Source organism: Geospiza fortis, unplaced genomic scaffold (genome assembly GCF_000277835.1).
Source record: "Geospiza fortis unplaced genomic scaffold, GeoFor_1.0 scaffold98, whole genome shotgun sequence".
In the NCBI taxonomy this organism is placed as follows: Eukaryota; Metazoa; Chordata; class Aves; order Passeriformes; family Thraupidae; genus Geospiza; species Geospiza fortis.
In genome coordinates this window covers 7344789-7356847 of record NW_005054306.1, presented here as the reverse complement: position 1 = coordinate 7356847, position 12059 = coordinate 7344789, and positions in this window count along the sequence as shown.

Sequence of the window (12059 nt, the reverse complement as noted above, 5' to 3'; positions counted from 1 at the left end):
TGGAGGCAAGAAAAGAATCGTGAAACATCTTCCCAACACCCACCCCAGCTTCTCTTAAGAGGTCTGTTCTGCTGAAATACCAGCTGACCAAGCTCTCTCTTCCTGGCCTTATGTTTTGTTGTTCTGTTTGTTTTTTTTTTAAATCAAGGTCTTGATGTAAAAAGTATTATTTTTGTATGATAAAATTATTTTAGAGCAGCGTTCCCTGATGCTTTTTTAGACAGATGTTCCTGTTTGGCCACCTTGGATGCTGATTGGAGAGACCACAGGTGGGTCTGTTTAAAAGACTAAGCACAAAATTTTAGGCATAAAATACTGCAGGTCACTATGGCCCAACACAACCAAGCAGTGTTGACTTCCCTGTCAACTCTGAGGAAGAGTCAAAGGGTAAGGATTTTGGTCAATCTGACAGGAGTCTTCACAAGTGTAGAGGGAAGTGGGGTCACCCAAAAGAGTTTTTTTCCACAGTTCCTTGTGATAAATCTTGGAACCTGTTTGGTGCATCAGGTGCTGAATGAGCTTTGCATGTGGAGTGGTCTTCTCCTCCCTTCCTCACGCTCCATCGTGCAGAGTGCAAAAGCTGGCACTAGCTTTTGTTTTCAAAGGCACTGAGAAATGCACGCCAGTTAGGTAATACATTATACATGGTAGACATCGCTTGCTTTTCTCCAGCATTGTGACTGAAGGCTGCAAGATGGGTTTCTAACTCAATTAAAAACATCCTGTGCCCTGTGTAAACGTGTGTAACAGGCTGCACAGATGCCAGCTTTTTGTGGATTGCTGAGGGTGGCCTTTTGTGAGCTGCTGCTCAAAGCCAGGTTTTGTTTCAAAGTACAACGACTAAAGCACTGCTAGCAACAGTAGTGGTAGAAAATGTCCTGTTGCCTTTTATTCCACAAACAAAATACAACTCCACACGGGGGTAAAAATGAAGCCTTAAACAATAATGCTGCAAATAACACCGCAGCATCTTGAATGAGGACAATTTGCAACAGGTAAATCTGTGGTACATTGCCTTCCTTATGTAAATTAAGTCTGCATGCTGGGTAATTTGTTTTGTAAATGAATGGGTTCAGTATAGTTGGAAAATTTCCAAGTGGCAAGGTATGAACGATGTTTTTTAATTACATTTTAGTATGTGCATATTTCTTTTCTGGCTTTGTGTCAGTTACTCCCCCTTTGGGGGCAGCTGCTGCTTTTCTCCTCCTTTTCTTGGTGTCACAGGTCTGAATTTCACGGAGATAAAGGCACGCTTCAAGTCATGGAGTTGGAGCCTGACTGTGGAAAACCTGATAGGTTCAGCTCATGTTTTGAGGTGCCTTGGTAAGCAGTTTGGCAGCTCTCCCAAAGAATGCTACCTGTAGGTATTAATAGACCAGAAAATGGATTTAATGGCCTGTGCGCCTGCGAAAACATTTGCTTGAAGGAAGGCAAAGGGAAACCATTGTAGAGGTCTGGTTGGGAAAAATGGTGTCTCCTACTGAGAGACTGAATTGTAATGCTAAACGTGGTTGTAAGAGTGTTTTCTGGCGGCAAACTCCTCCTCGTGTGGCACCTGAATAGAATTTAGTATCAAAAAAGCTTGTCTCCCTGCATTAAAACATGGGAATACAGGTAGCCCCTGACTGCTGCCAGGGAGATGCCAAAACCCCTCCCAGACCAAATGGATTGTACTGAGCTTTGAGGTGGCCCCAGGTGCCAAAGGAGGGAATTTCTGAGCCCCACTGCTGTCAGCCTGTGTTGGGCTGGTGGCCCAGCCCTGTCCTGTCCCAGTGCTGGGCCAGCTCACTGCCAGCCCACTCCAGGGCCGAGCTGTCCCTGGGGGGAGCATCAGGAGCCACTCCTGGCCCCAGAGCTGGTCACAGAGCTTCAGTGTGCCCTGGGCCAGAAGCTGGATTCTCCTGGTGTCTCAGGCAGGCACCCTGACGCTTTGCAGCGCTGCTGAGATGCATTCACAGGAGCCAAGCAGTGGGGACAATAGGAGTTAATGGACCAATGCATTTTTTAACCTTCTGCTGGTTTTGATCTCATAATAGTTAAATGAGATGATGCCTAATTTATGGTAAGTTAATTGGGGGCAATCCAACAGCAGGGAGGGAGAGAGCTCTAATCAGAGTGAGTGATGACACAAACTTTAAGATGATCTATCTTCCCTCAATGCAGAGACACTTGAGCTGTTCAAAAGCTGTTTTAAGGTGGCCTGAAAGCAATGCTGGGTGCCTGGGGCAAATCCAGTCCTGCAGGGCAGCCTGCAGCAGGACAAGATGGGTTGGTGAGGACCCTCTGTCCTGCTGCAAACACATCCTGGCTGTGAGATGGGTCCTGGAGTCTGACACACCCCACGCTGGTCCTTGAAAGCCACACTCATACAGACATGCTTTGAGCAGAACTACCCAAGTGCACATTGAGCTGAGCTACTTGAAAAATTCCATGGGATTTTCAAACTGAGCTTTCTCCTCAGGAAGTGCAGGTGTGGCACAGCAAGTAGATGGTGACAGCAAGTCACCCTCCTGTTAGTCTGGACAGTGCCTGGTTATCCTCTGCATCAGAGCTGGGGTGGCAGGACCCAGTTTCTGGCCTCCTTTGCTCAGTAACTTTTTCACTAAATGGTTTCCTGGCAAGTTAAAGCCACAAAGTAGCCACCTCCCAGCAAAATCACTATACCCATGCACAGAAAATCATCCCAGTTTTCATCCCAGCTTCTATACCCTCATGGGAGCTCCTCACTTTGGGGAGAGACAATAAAGGTCACAGCTGGGAGGGAGCTGGCACAGGCATACACTGCCCTGCTGAGAGCTCTGCTGGAGGAGGGAATGCTGCAGAGGGCCTTGATTGATGGCATAATCCCACCAGCCCCCAGACACAGCTCATTATGCAAGCCAGTGACAATCAGATCATTTAGTTACATTATCACCCACTGCCTTGGTGCCTGGGAAGTAGCGAAGATAAGTAATGGGATATTTTTAGTTTAAATTGTGGTTTGAACATTTTAATTAAAAGCCTATTATAATCAATCTGTTTCTAACATCCTTTCCCTCACCCTCATTCATAAAAATTAATTATCACCGTGGAAGGCCAGCAAGTGCATATATCCTGCTCCTGGCCAGTGGCAGCTTCAGAGCCTGAGTTTGCCGCTGCCTGGGTGGCTTGGTGGACTGAGCCAGCCCAAATTGTGTGCAGTCACCAGGGCAGCTCACCAGCCCAGTGCTGGCCCAGTATGGGGGGGTGTTGCTAGTCACTAAAGCAAAAGTGATGATCTGCTCAGACCTGGCTCTCTCAGATATCCATTTATATCTTGGAGCTGAGCAGAGCTGAAAACACAGGACAAGTAGGAAGGTGTTACAGGACTTGTGCTGGAAGACTCTTTCCACCAAGCAAATAATTTTGTTGTTTTGTCGTCTGTCAGGTCAGTCACACATGGTTTCCCCTTCCTAAATCCATGCTGATTACTCCAAATCACTGGTCTTTAATGTGTTTCAGAAACAGTTTTCAGCGTAACTTGTTCCATCCCCTTCCTGGGGATCAAGGTAAGACTGACCAGCCTGTAGTTCCCTGCAACCCTCTTTCTTGCCCTTCTTGAAGATGCCAATGACATTTGCTTTCTTCCAGTCTTCAGGATCCTCAGTGTACAAAGATTTCCAGGAGTGGCCTTGCAGTGACATCAGGAGCTCCCTCAGCTTCCCATTGGACCCAAAGGTTTGTGCATGCTGGGTTTGTGTAAACACCTAACCTGTGCCTCCTCCACAGTGGGTAAATCTTCATTGCTCCACAATTCCAAGTCTGGGAAATGAGCTAATCTCTGCTGGCTACACCTTTCAGTTACTCACATGTAAGAGTCTTTCCCCAGCTCCTGGGGGTGGCAGGCACTGCTCACTCAGTTAAGGGAGTTAAAACTTCAATGGATTTAGCAAGTGATGATGCTAACCTGATTTTTTTCCATCTTTCAAACAACTTGACCCCCAGAAGTACAACACTCTGATAGTTCACTGTTACTCTGAACTGAAACATACGTCAAGCAAAATAACCTGTTAAATTTGAAGAGCTGTGGAGGCTGGATGTGCCATTTCTGCACCTACTCACTTTTCCCTCTCCATTTTGCCAGCTGCCTGTTCACCCATCTGCTCACTGCTCAGTGCTGGAGCAAAGCCTATCTGAACCTTTGAAGGAGGCACACCTTGTTGTGGGGCACTCCTGACAAACAGTGTTTCTCCAAGGGACTTTTCTTCCTTCTTTTAAGGGATGGGAGTTGTGCTTATGAGGCAACACAAAGAGAAAACCAAACCCCAGTGTCACCTTCCACTGCTGGAGTGTCCATGAGTAGAACACCCATGAGTGTCACCTTCCACTCACAGGAGGCAGCCCAGCCTGCTAGGCTGGATATACAGGAAAAAGGTGAATTGTTGCTTCTCTGCCCCAGCCTGGGGTGGAGTGATTAAGGAAGCAGTGAATCAAGTGCTCCAAGCACATTTGATTACTTGTCATGACCTTGTTACACAGGTCCTTTTGGAACATCACTTGATGGCTAGGAGTCACGCACACAGATATATACACACCCACAGAGCTGCTTTGCAGCTGGGGTCCCTACAGTACTGGCATTATTTGCATTTTGGTGGTGCTTAAGCTGACATTTCTCCCGGGTCAACTGTGGCAGGCAGAGAGAAGTCCCTCGTGCTGTGTGGCTGGGAACAGGAGGCTTGGATGGACACAGAGGAGCTGGCAGGGTCCTTACCCAAGGAGAAAAGGGACAGGGAGAAGCCTTCGCCCATGATAGATGGGTTCCAAGAGAAGAGCATGGTGAGAAGTCAAAGCTGAGCCCTGCCTTGGATATTTGGAAACAAACCATTTATGTGGCAAGTCAGTCTCAAATGATTAAAATGGGGATAAAAGGAGTTCTCCAAAGAAGTCTGAGGCAACAGTAGTGACATTTTCTGTGTCTTAGGTGTAGGGTTTCACACAGATGTCCAGAAAGAATATCTAAAAATATCACACCAGCACAGTACAATAATTTATATGCACATTAATGGAGAACACAACACGGTCTCTGTCTAAAAAAAATCTATTACATAAGCTGACCTTCAAATAAAAAAAAATTATTAGCTCTGCACTTACATATTCTAAATCTGACTTTGGAATGCTTTGAATTCTTTCAGTGTACACACTGAAGAAATTGTTTCTCCTTGACACAAACTAACCAAGCTTGCATCTGTGGCATGCCTGAAATGGATTTCAGAGGCACCATGTCCTGGAAAATGGGCACAAAATGTGCAAATGCAGTTCTGGCTGTTCTGTTTGGGCTGAGCTGGACAGTTTTGGGCAAGTAGATCCTCTCAATGCCTCAATGTCTGTCAAGTGGCAATTACTTGCAATTCCAGGCTCCCCTGGAAAGCACCTTGACAACCCTGGATGAAAACTTCCATGACAGCATCTGCACTAATGAGCATTCACACACTTGTCTGTGTAAGTGAAGTGCTAAAAAATTAGATGCTAAAAAAATTAGTGGTTTTCAATCTGACCACAAAACTGAGATACTACATCTCCTGTCTTGAGTCCCCTACCATTCCATCTCAGTAATGCAGAAAAACTGTCCCACTTCCAGAGCTGGAATTACTGGAGTTGCACAAAACTAAATCCATTCCTCATACAATGGAAGGGGGGAAAACCCCCAGGCTTTGAAAACATTCCTGATGAATACCCAAAAAAAAGTTGTCATTTCATTTACATACTTTCATGATTTTTCTGAATCCACAGGTTCTTTTGCAAGAAGACCTGGGATTCTTTTTTCCTCCTGCTGTAGAGATAGCACAATACTCAAGTTTTCTTTCATCAACTACCCCAGCAGCCTGTTAGCCATTAAAATCTCTGCTGGATTCCCCACATTAGGGTCTGCTAAACCGTGCTTTGGAAATTGTCACCCTGTGCTGGTGCATCATGGTGGTGTTGCTGCCTCGTTGGGCCTGCAGAGCCATGGCCAAGGGAGTGGAAAAAGCCAGTGCTTTGCTCAGGCATCTGGCTTTTTTGGGAACTGGCCCACTGGGAAGGGCATGTTGAGGCAGAGCATCACTCAGCATCTCGGGGCTGTGTTGCAGGGATTTGCCTCCCGCCCACTGCAGGCAGCTGACACTGCCTTGCCCACCCTCACTTTCTCTCCATCCCCCCCTGGATTTACAGGGCAGCAGCTCCCAGCGCCCCTTCCCAGCTGCACCACTGTCACAGACGTCTTTTATGAAAAATCCTTTCCTTAAGATCTTCCCTCCTGAGAAGCTGAGAAGCCTTAGGAACGAAATGTAAACAATGATTATCTGCTGCTGCTATCATTCTTTCTTTTCCTATTCTTAGCTAGGCTTCTGATGAAATCCTTTCTTCTTTTAGTATAGTTTTAATATAATATATATCATAAAATAATAAATCAAGCCTTCTGAAACATGGAGTCAGATCCTCATCTCTTCCCTCATGCTAAGACCCCTGTGAACACAGTCACACACCACCACGGTGCTTTTCCTTCCCATGCCAGTGGTCACTGAGGCAGGGACAGAGCAGGGAGCTCCAGCACAGCCATGGCTGCTGCTGCCCACTGGGGCTGTCTGGGATTTAATTCTCCTGCTGGAAAGGCCCCTGCTCACATGTTCTGTGCTCTGACAGTGCTTCAGGCTGCGCATGTGTAAATGGAAAATGAACTGTAAGATAGTATGAACAACTTCAAAGCAAAAGGGACCTTCTTGAGATGTCCTCTGTCATTCAGGGAGTTGTCACCTGCAAATGAGCACACTTCAGGAGAGGAAGGGAGATTAAACGAAGGGATGAAACCCCCAAAACACCCAATTTCAAGAAGAGCCTTAAAAATTAAAAAACTGGATATTATGGGTCTGATGTTTGGAAAACCCCAGACTGAGGCTGAATATGTGTACGTAGCTTACTTTCTATCTGGCAATTTTCTCTGAGTACCCAGTAAAACTGCTCAGAGGCCTGGACTTTGCAGTAAGAAAAAGAAGGATTGGATCATCACAGTAGCTGTAATGGTTTTCACTTAGTTTTCATTTTCTCTTTTTTGTTTTTAGAATTTTATTTTTTCAATTCCTTCTCCTGTCTCTTTGTTTACTTTTTTCCCTGATTTTAGAATTTTAGTGGGAATAATTTTGGCAAATTTCAGTCCTTTTCACTGCACCTCATTTCACCTCAATACATTTGGTTGTAGTCAGTCAATTCGCAAATTTTCTGGGTTTTTTCAATTGGATTTTATTTGATCATATCTCCTTGCCAGAGTGTTTGTTGCGCTTTGTTGTCACTTTGTCCAGTTTGGAAGAATTTCCTTTCAGGAAAGGGAATGAAATCTTGCCATTTCAATGAGGATCAGTTGGCTCACCAGTCACTGTCTTGGGTGAACATTTCTCTTTATTAGGGATTTATCACCAGTCACTGTTTAATCACCAACAACATTTACCCTGGAAATGTGCACATCAGTTACTTCATTAATGTGGGGAGAAATTTGGTTTCCCCACCAGACATTATGTTTGTCTTGCAAAGACAAGGAAAAAAGTGTTTAAAACCAGTCTTTTGTCTTTATTTATCTCCATAACAAGAGCTGGAAACTTATTTATCCTGCCAGCAGATTGGGGTGCAGCTGGCCAGGCTAATGTGCCCCATGCAGCTCCCAGGTCCCTGCTGGTGTCTGGTGGAGAGAGGGGATACACAACTAAAGCTTTTCATTATGACAGCAAATCAACCTTCCTACTGGGAATTTCTCTTGGTTGAAGATGGGCAACACAAGAAGGTGACATATTTCACTAAATTTTATACAAGAGAATGGTCCCATCTCAGTTCTCCATGAGAAGCACAGCAGCTTCTAGAGATGTTTGGCACCAACCACCACCCATTCCCACCACACACCTCAACCTGTTCTCTGCAAGCATGCTCAGGGGCTGCTACTCTTCAGCAGAGCTGTGAAATAATCCACATTTAATTGCAGCAGGCTATTTATAAGCATGCGCTTTCAAAGCCAGGTGTGCAGCAAAACAAATGATGGCGGTCACTGCTTGTTCCTGGGAGGGCTCAATCTCTCCTACATTACACTTCTGCAGACAAATATTTGGAAAGAAAGCCACACCAGCCTCAGGATACCTTGGAGAGGGCAGGAGTTAACATCCCACCTATGGCTTGTGCAGCTTCTCCTCATGCTGCCCTGTTCCCCAGTGTCCCAGCCATCCTGCCCACCCCTGGGCTGAAGGGCAGAGCCCAAGTCCCCGTCACTCCATCCACACCACCACTGGGCTCTGGGACACACCGTACCTGGCCCTGGACACAGCCTGCCTTTTGGGTTTTGTCAGGAGGGATGGGAAGAAGGGAAGGGAAGCAGCTTGTGAGGAGTAGGCACAGCTCATACACATTTGTGTACTGAACACTCCTTCTCCCTCAATCAATTTTTGACCCCTCTGATGAGGCAGGGGATGAAGAAGGATGGTGAAGGACAGAAAGTTGTTCCTCCCATGGGGGCAAGCACAGTGCTTTCTCCAAAAAAAAAAAAAAAAAGAGAAAATAAATTCAACATTTGTGCAGGATGACCCAAATTTCTCTTTTAAAATATGCATGAAGCCTTAATCTTGTTCTTTCCCCTGACATATCATTTAAATTCAGAGCAATGAAGGTGTCTATATCCTGGCAGACACCCAGCCCATTTCATTTCAGGTATTCATAAAATATTTCACACACTAAGGATGGCTGACACTACAAAGAGCAATTCCTACATAACTGTAGAAAGTATTATGATAGCATTGACATTTGTATATTATTTCGCAATATTTTTTTTTTTACTGCCAGGGCAGAAGATGATAAAAGGAAAAAAAAATAGTATTGAACATGAGTACAAACAAGTTCACATGAGGTGCCTAAGCCTTCACCCCTAAGCCGCTGACAGAATATAATCTGTTTGCTCTACACATTCATGACTGGCATTTCTCTTTTTCAGGCAGCACTTGACTAGCCCAGCTGGGGTTGCAGTAGCCCACGCTGCCTGTCTGAAAGCACCACTAAAGCCACAGAAAGAACTTGCCATAAGAGAAGCCACCACAGAGGGACCATGAGATAACCACAGAAGGGAGGAATCTGCAAGAGGAATGTGCTGATTCCAGGCCTGATGGTGAGGTCGGGGGTGAACACATGAGGCTCTCCATCCCTCCTCGTAGCTTTCAGGAACTCTTAAATTTCTCCACCTACTACACACATTACCTGGGCAGCATCTACATTTTTAAAGCAGAGAAGAGAGGAGCTCTGAATGGGTAAGGCTATTTAACCACCAATAACATTTATCCTAGCAATGGGCACATCAGTTACTTCATTGGGCAGAAGATGATGTAACTGATGATGTAACTTCATCTTCATTCCCCAGAAGATGAAGTAACTGATGTGCCCATTGCTAGGATAAATGTTATTGGTGATTAAATAGTCTTACCCGTTCAGAGCTCCTCTCTCCTCTGCTTTAAAAATGTGGATGCCCATTGCTGGACTTGCCCAATGGGCACATTCATTACTTGACAGGTCTAAGTCCAGCCCATCTAGCCCCCATAACCATGATCAAAAAGGTCTGAAATACATTAATTAAAAATCTGCTCTCTTGCCTCAGTGTCATTGAAATGCAAATCTCAGCAAAACATGGAGGCTAAACTGATGATTTCCCCTTTCAATCACACAATGGTGCCATTCTTAGAGAACAATTTGTTTGACACAAAGCACCCAGGCTCTGGAGACCTCAAAATCTACCAGCACTTATGCTTATGAATGTTAAAATTGTCACATCAAAACATGAGAAATTAATTGCTACTAACTGCAGGACTTGTCTGATGCACTCAATTTAAATATCATTAATTGCACCGTGGGGTACCATTGTAGCAACACCTTTATGATGGCAAATATTTGCAAGAGCTTCAGTAAAAACAAACCACTGCTGAAATAATGTTTGGGACTGCACAGAATTCGTGAGATGGGATAATTAAAAAAAAAAATCCAGTCCAAATAGAACTAGAAACAGCCAACTATTTCATTTTTCAACCCATGACACCAAAAACTGAAGTGTCTGAATTGCAAAATATCAATATTTTAAAAAGTCCATTGCAAATAAGAATAAAAAATCTGGCATAAATAATACATTTACAATTGTAATATATTATGTATAAATATGTAATGTAAGTGCATGTATATATACACATATACATAAGTAATTATGTAGGCACAAAAATGTCTAATTTGAAAAAAAACCAAACCAACAAACTAACCACTTGGGACATGATTTAGAGATTCCTGGCAAAAAATATAAAGATGTTTGAATACATACACAAAAAGCACTTTTCAATTTGATCTTTGATCATTCTATATTTGTTATCTATATGCTTATTTCTAATAGTCTTTTTCTTATTTTAAGGACAGCACTTCTAGAGTTTCTCCAATGCAAGTTCTTTGTACTTAGGGAGGACCGAACCACATGAATCTAAAACCTGAGAACAAAGGCCCTAACCCAGTGTGCTTATCATCAGTGTGGGGCTTGGAGTTCCAATAAGATATTAAAGTGTTAGGAAGCACCACAAATGTGTCCTACAGGCAGGCTGTCTGCTTGACCCAATGCTCACAGTCCCTTTTTGTGAGAACAGGGATGAAGCAAAGAGATAGCAGTGATTCCAGCCTTCCAGAAACAACCAGCCACAGCAACAGAGACCTTCTGGGTGGAGCTGGGACAGTGCTAAAGGAATGCGGAACAAGACCAGTGAAAAGTTGCCATGGAGTTCCCAGCAAATGCCACCTCTGTTCCAAGAAAAATAGGACAGCTGTCAATCTCTGACTGATGATATCTCACATCAGAGGCACAGTGTAATTCTTTAAATTCTACTTCAAAACTTCTGGGACTTTTTTTGACTTCTGAAAAGCAGGAAGTAGATCAGGGCAAATTCACCTGTGGCGTAAACCTATTTATTTCACTCGATTTAGATTAGATATGAAATTGGTTCCTACCAGGATTTTAAATTATGATTAGATTTGAAATGTCACTATCAGGCTTCAGAAAAGCGAGGAGAAAGGAAGTGGTGCTGAGCCACCTGGAGAGCAGCCATCCATCTTCCTGAAAGAAAATCATTAAATTCTTCTACCAGAAACCTATCAAGGTAGAGGACTTCTAACGAAGGACTTCTAAACTTCTGGGTGTCATACTTTCTCTCCCTGAGAGTGGCAGGACTTGCCAAATTTCATTCTGTCCAGGACACAAAAGAAAAGTTGAACTGTGTGTCCAAAGATCTGTGGCACCTGTATGAGACCTGTAGCAGCACTGCTTGGAGGAGGGCAGTAATTTCTCTGTTCAGTGCTGCAGCTGGCTGACAAGCTTGTGACACCATTCCAGCTGTTCAGCAGCTCTCCAGGTAGTATAAAATGTGAAGAGGTTCTTGTGGCTTGAACACCTCCAGCCCTGACAGCAGCCTTTGTCCAGTCTCAGCCAGGTAGCTCTCACCACTTCAGTGGTGCTCATCAGCGGCACTGGTGGGAAGGAAATGCAATTTTGATTTATTTAGAGAGTTGCTCAGCATGATCTAGACTGAAGCATCCTTCTTTGCATTGTAAATGAATCATTGTGGGGGGAGAAAAATATTAAGACCTAGTGACTGTCTCCCTGTACCTCTGAACCTTGTCTGCAAACATGTTCTACTTTAACAGCAAACAAAAACAATGATAAATCTTTAAAAATTTGATAAAACTCCTACCTTTAAAGCCCTATGAAACCACTACACACCCTAAGCTTTTCTGACAGGCGGTATTGGAAACTTGGTTTCAGCAACTCCTTTGACAAAAATCAGAATTAATTGCCTTTCTTGTGCCTGCAGACTGTTACATTTACTTCCCACACTGATGAAGATTAGAGATGCTTTGGTGTGGACACCTTTCCCCAGGTGATGTCATTGTGGATTTGTGCTAAGCTCCATGTTTCATTACCAGTGCCCAGCCTTGCTTGCAGTGCAAAGTATGCAAGTGCCCAGCCATGATCCACCTTCCCTTTCCCACAAAAGGGCAGAGTGTGCTGCACAGCAGCT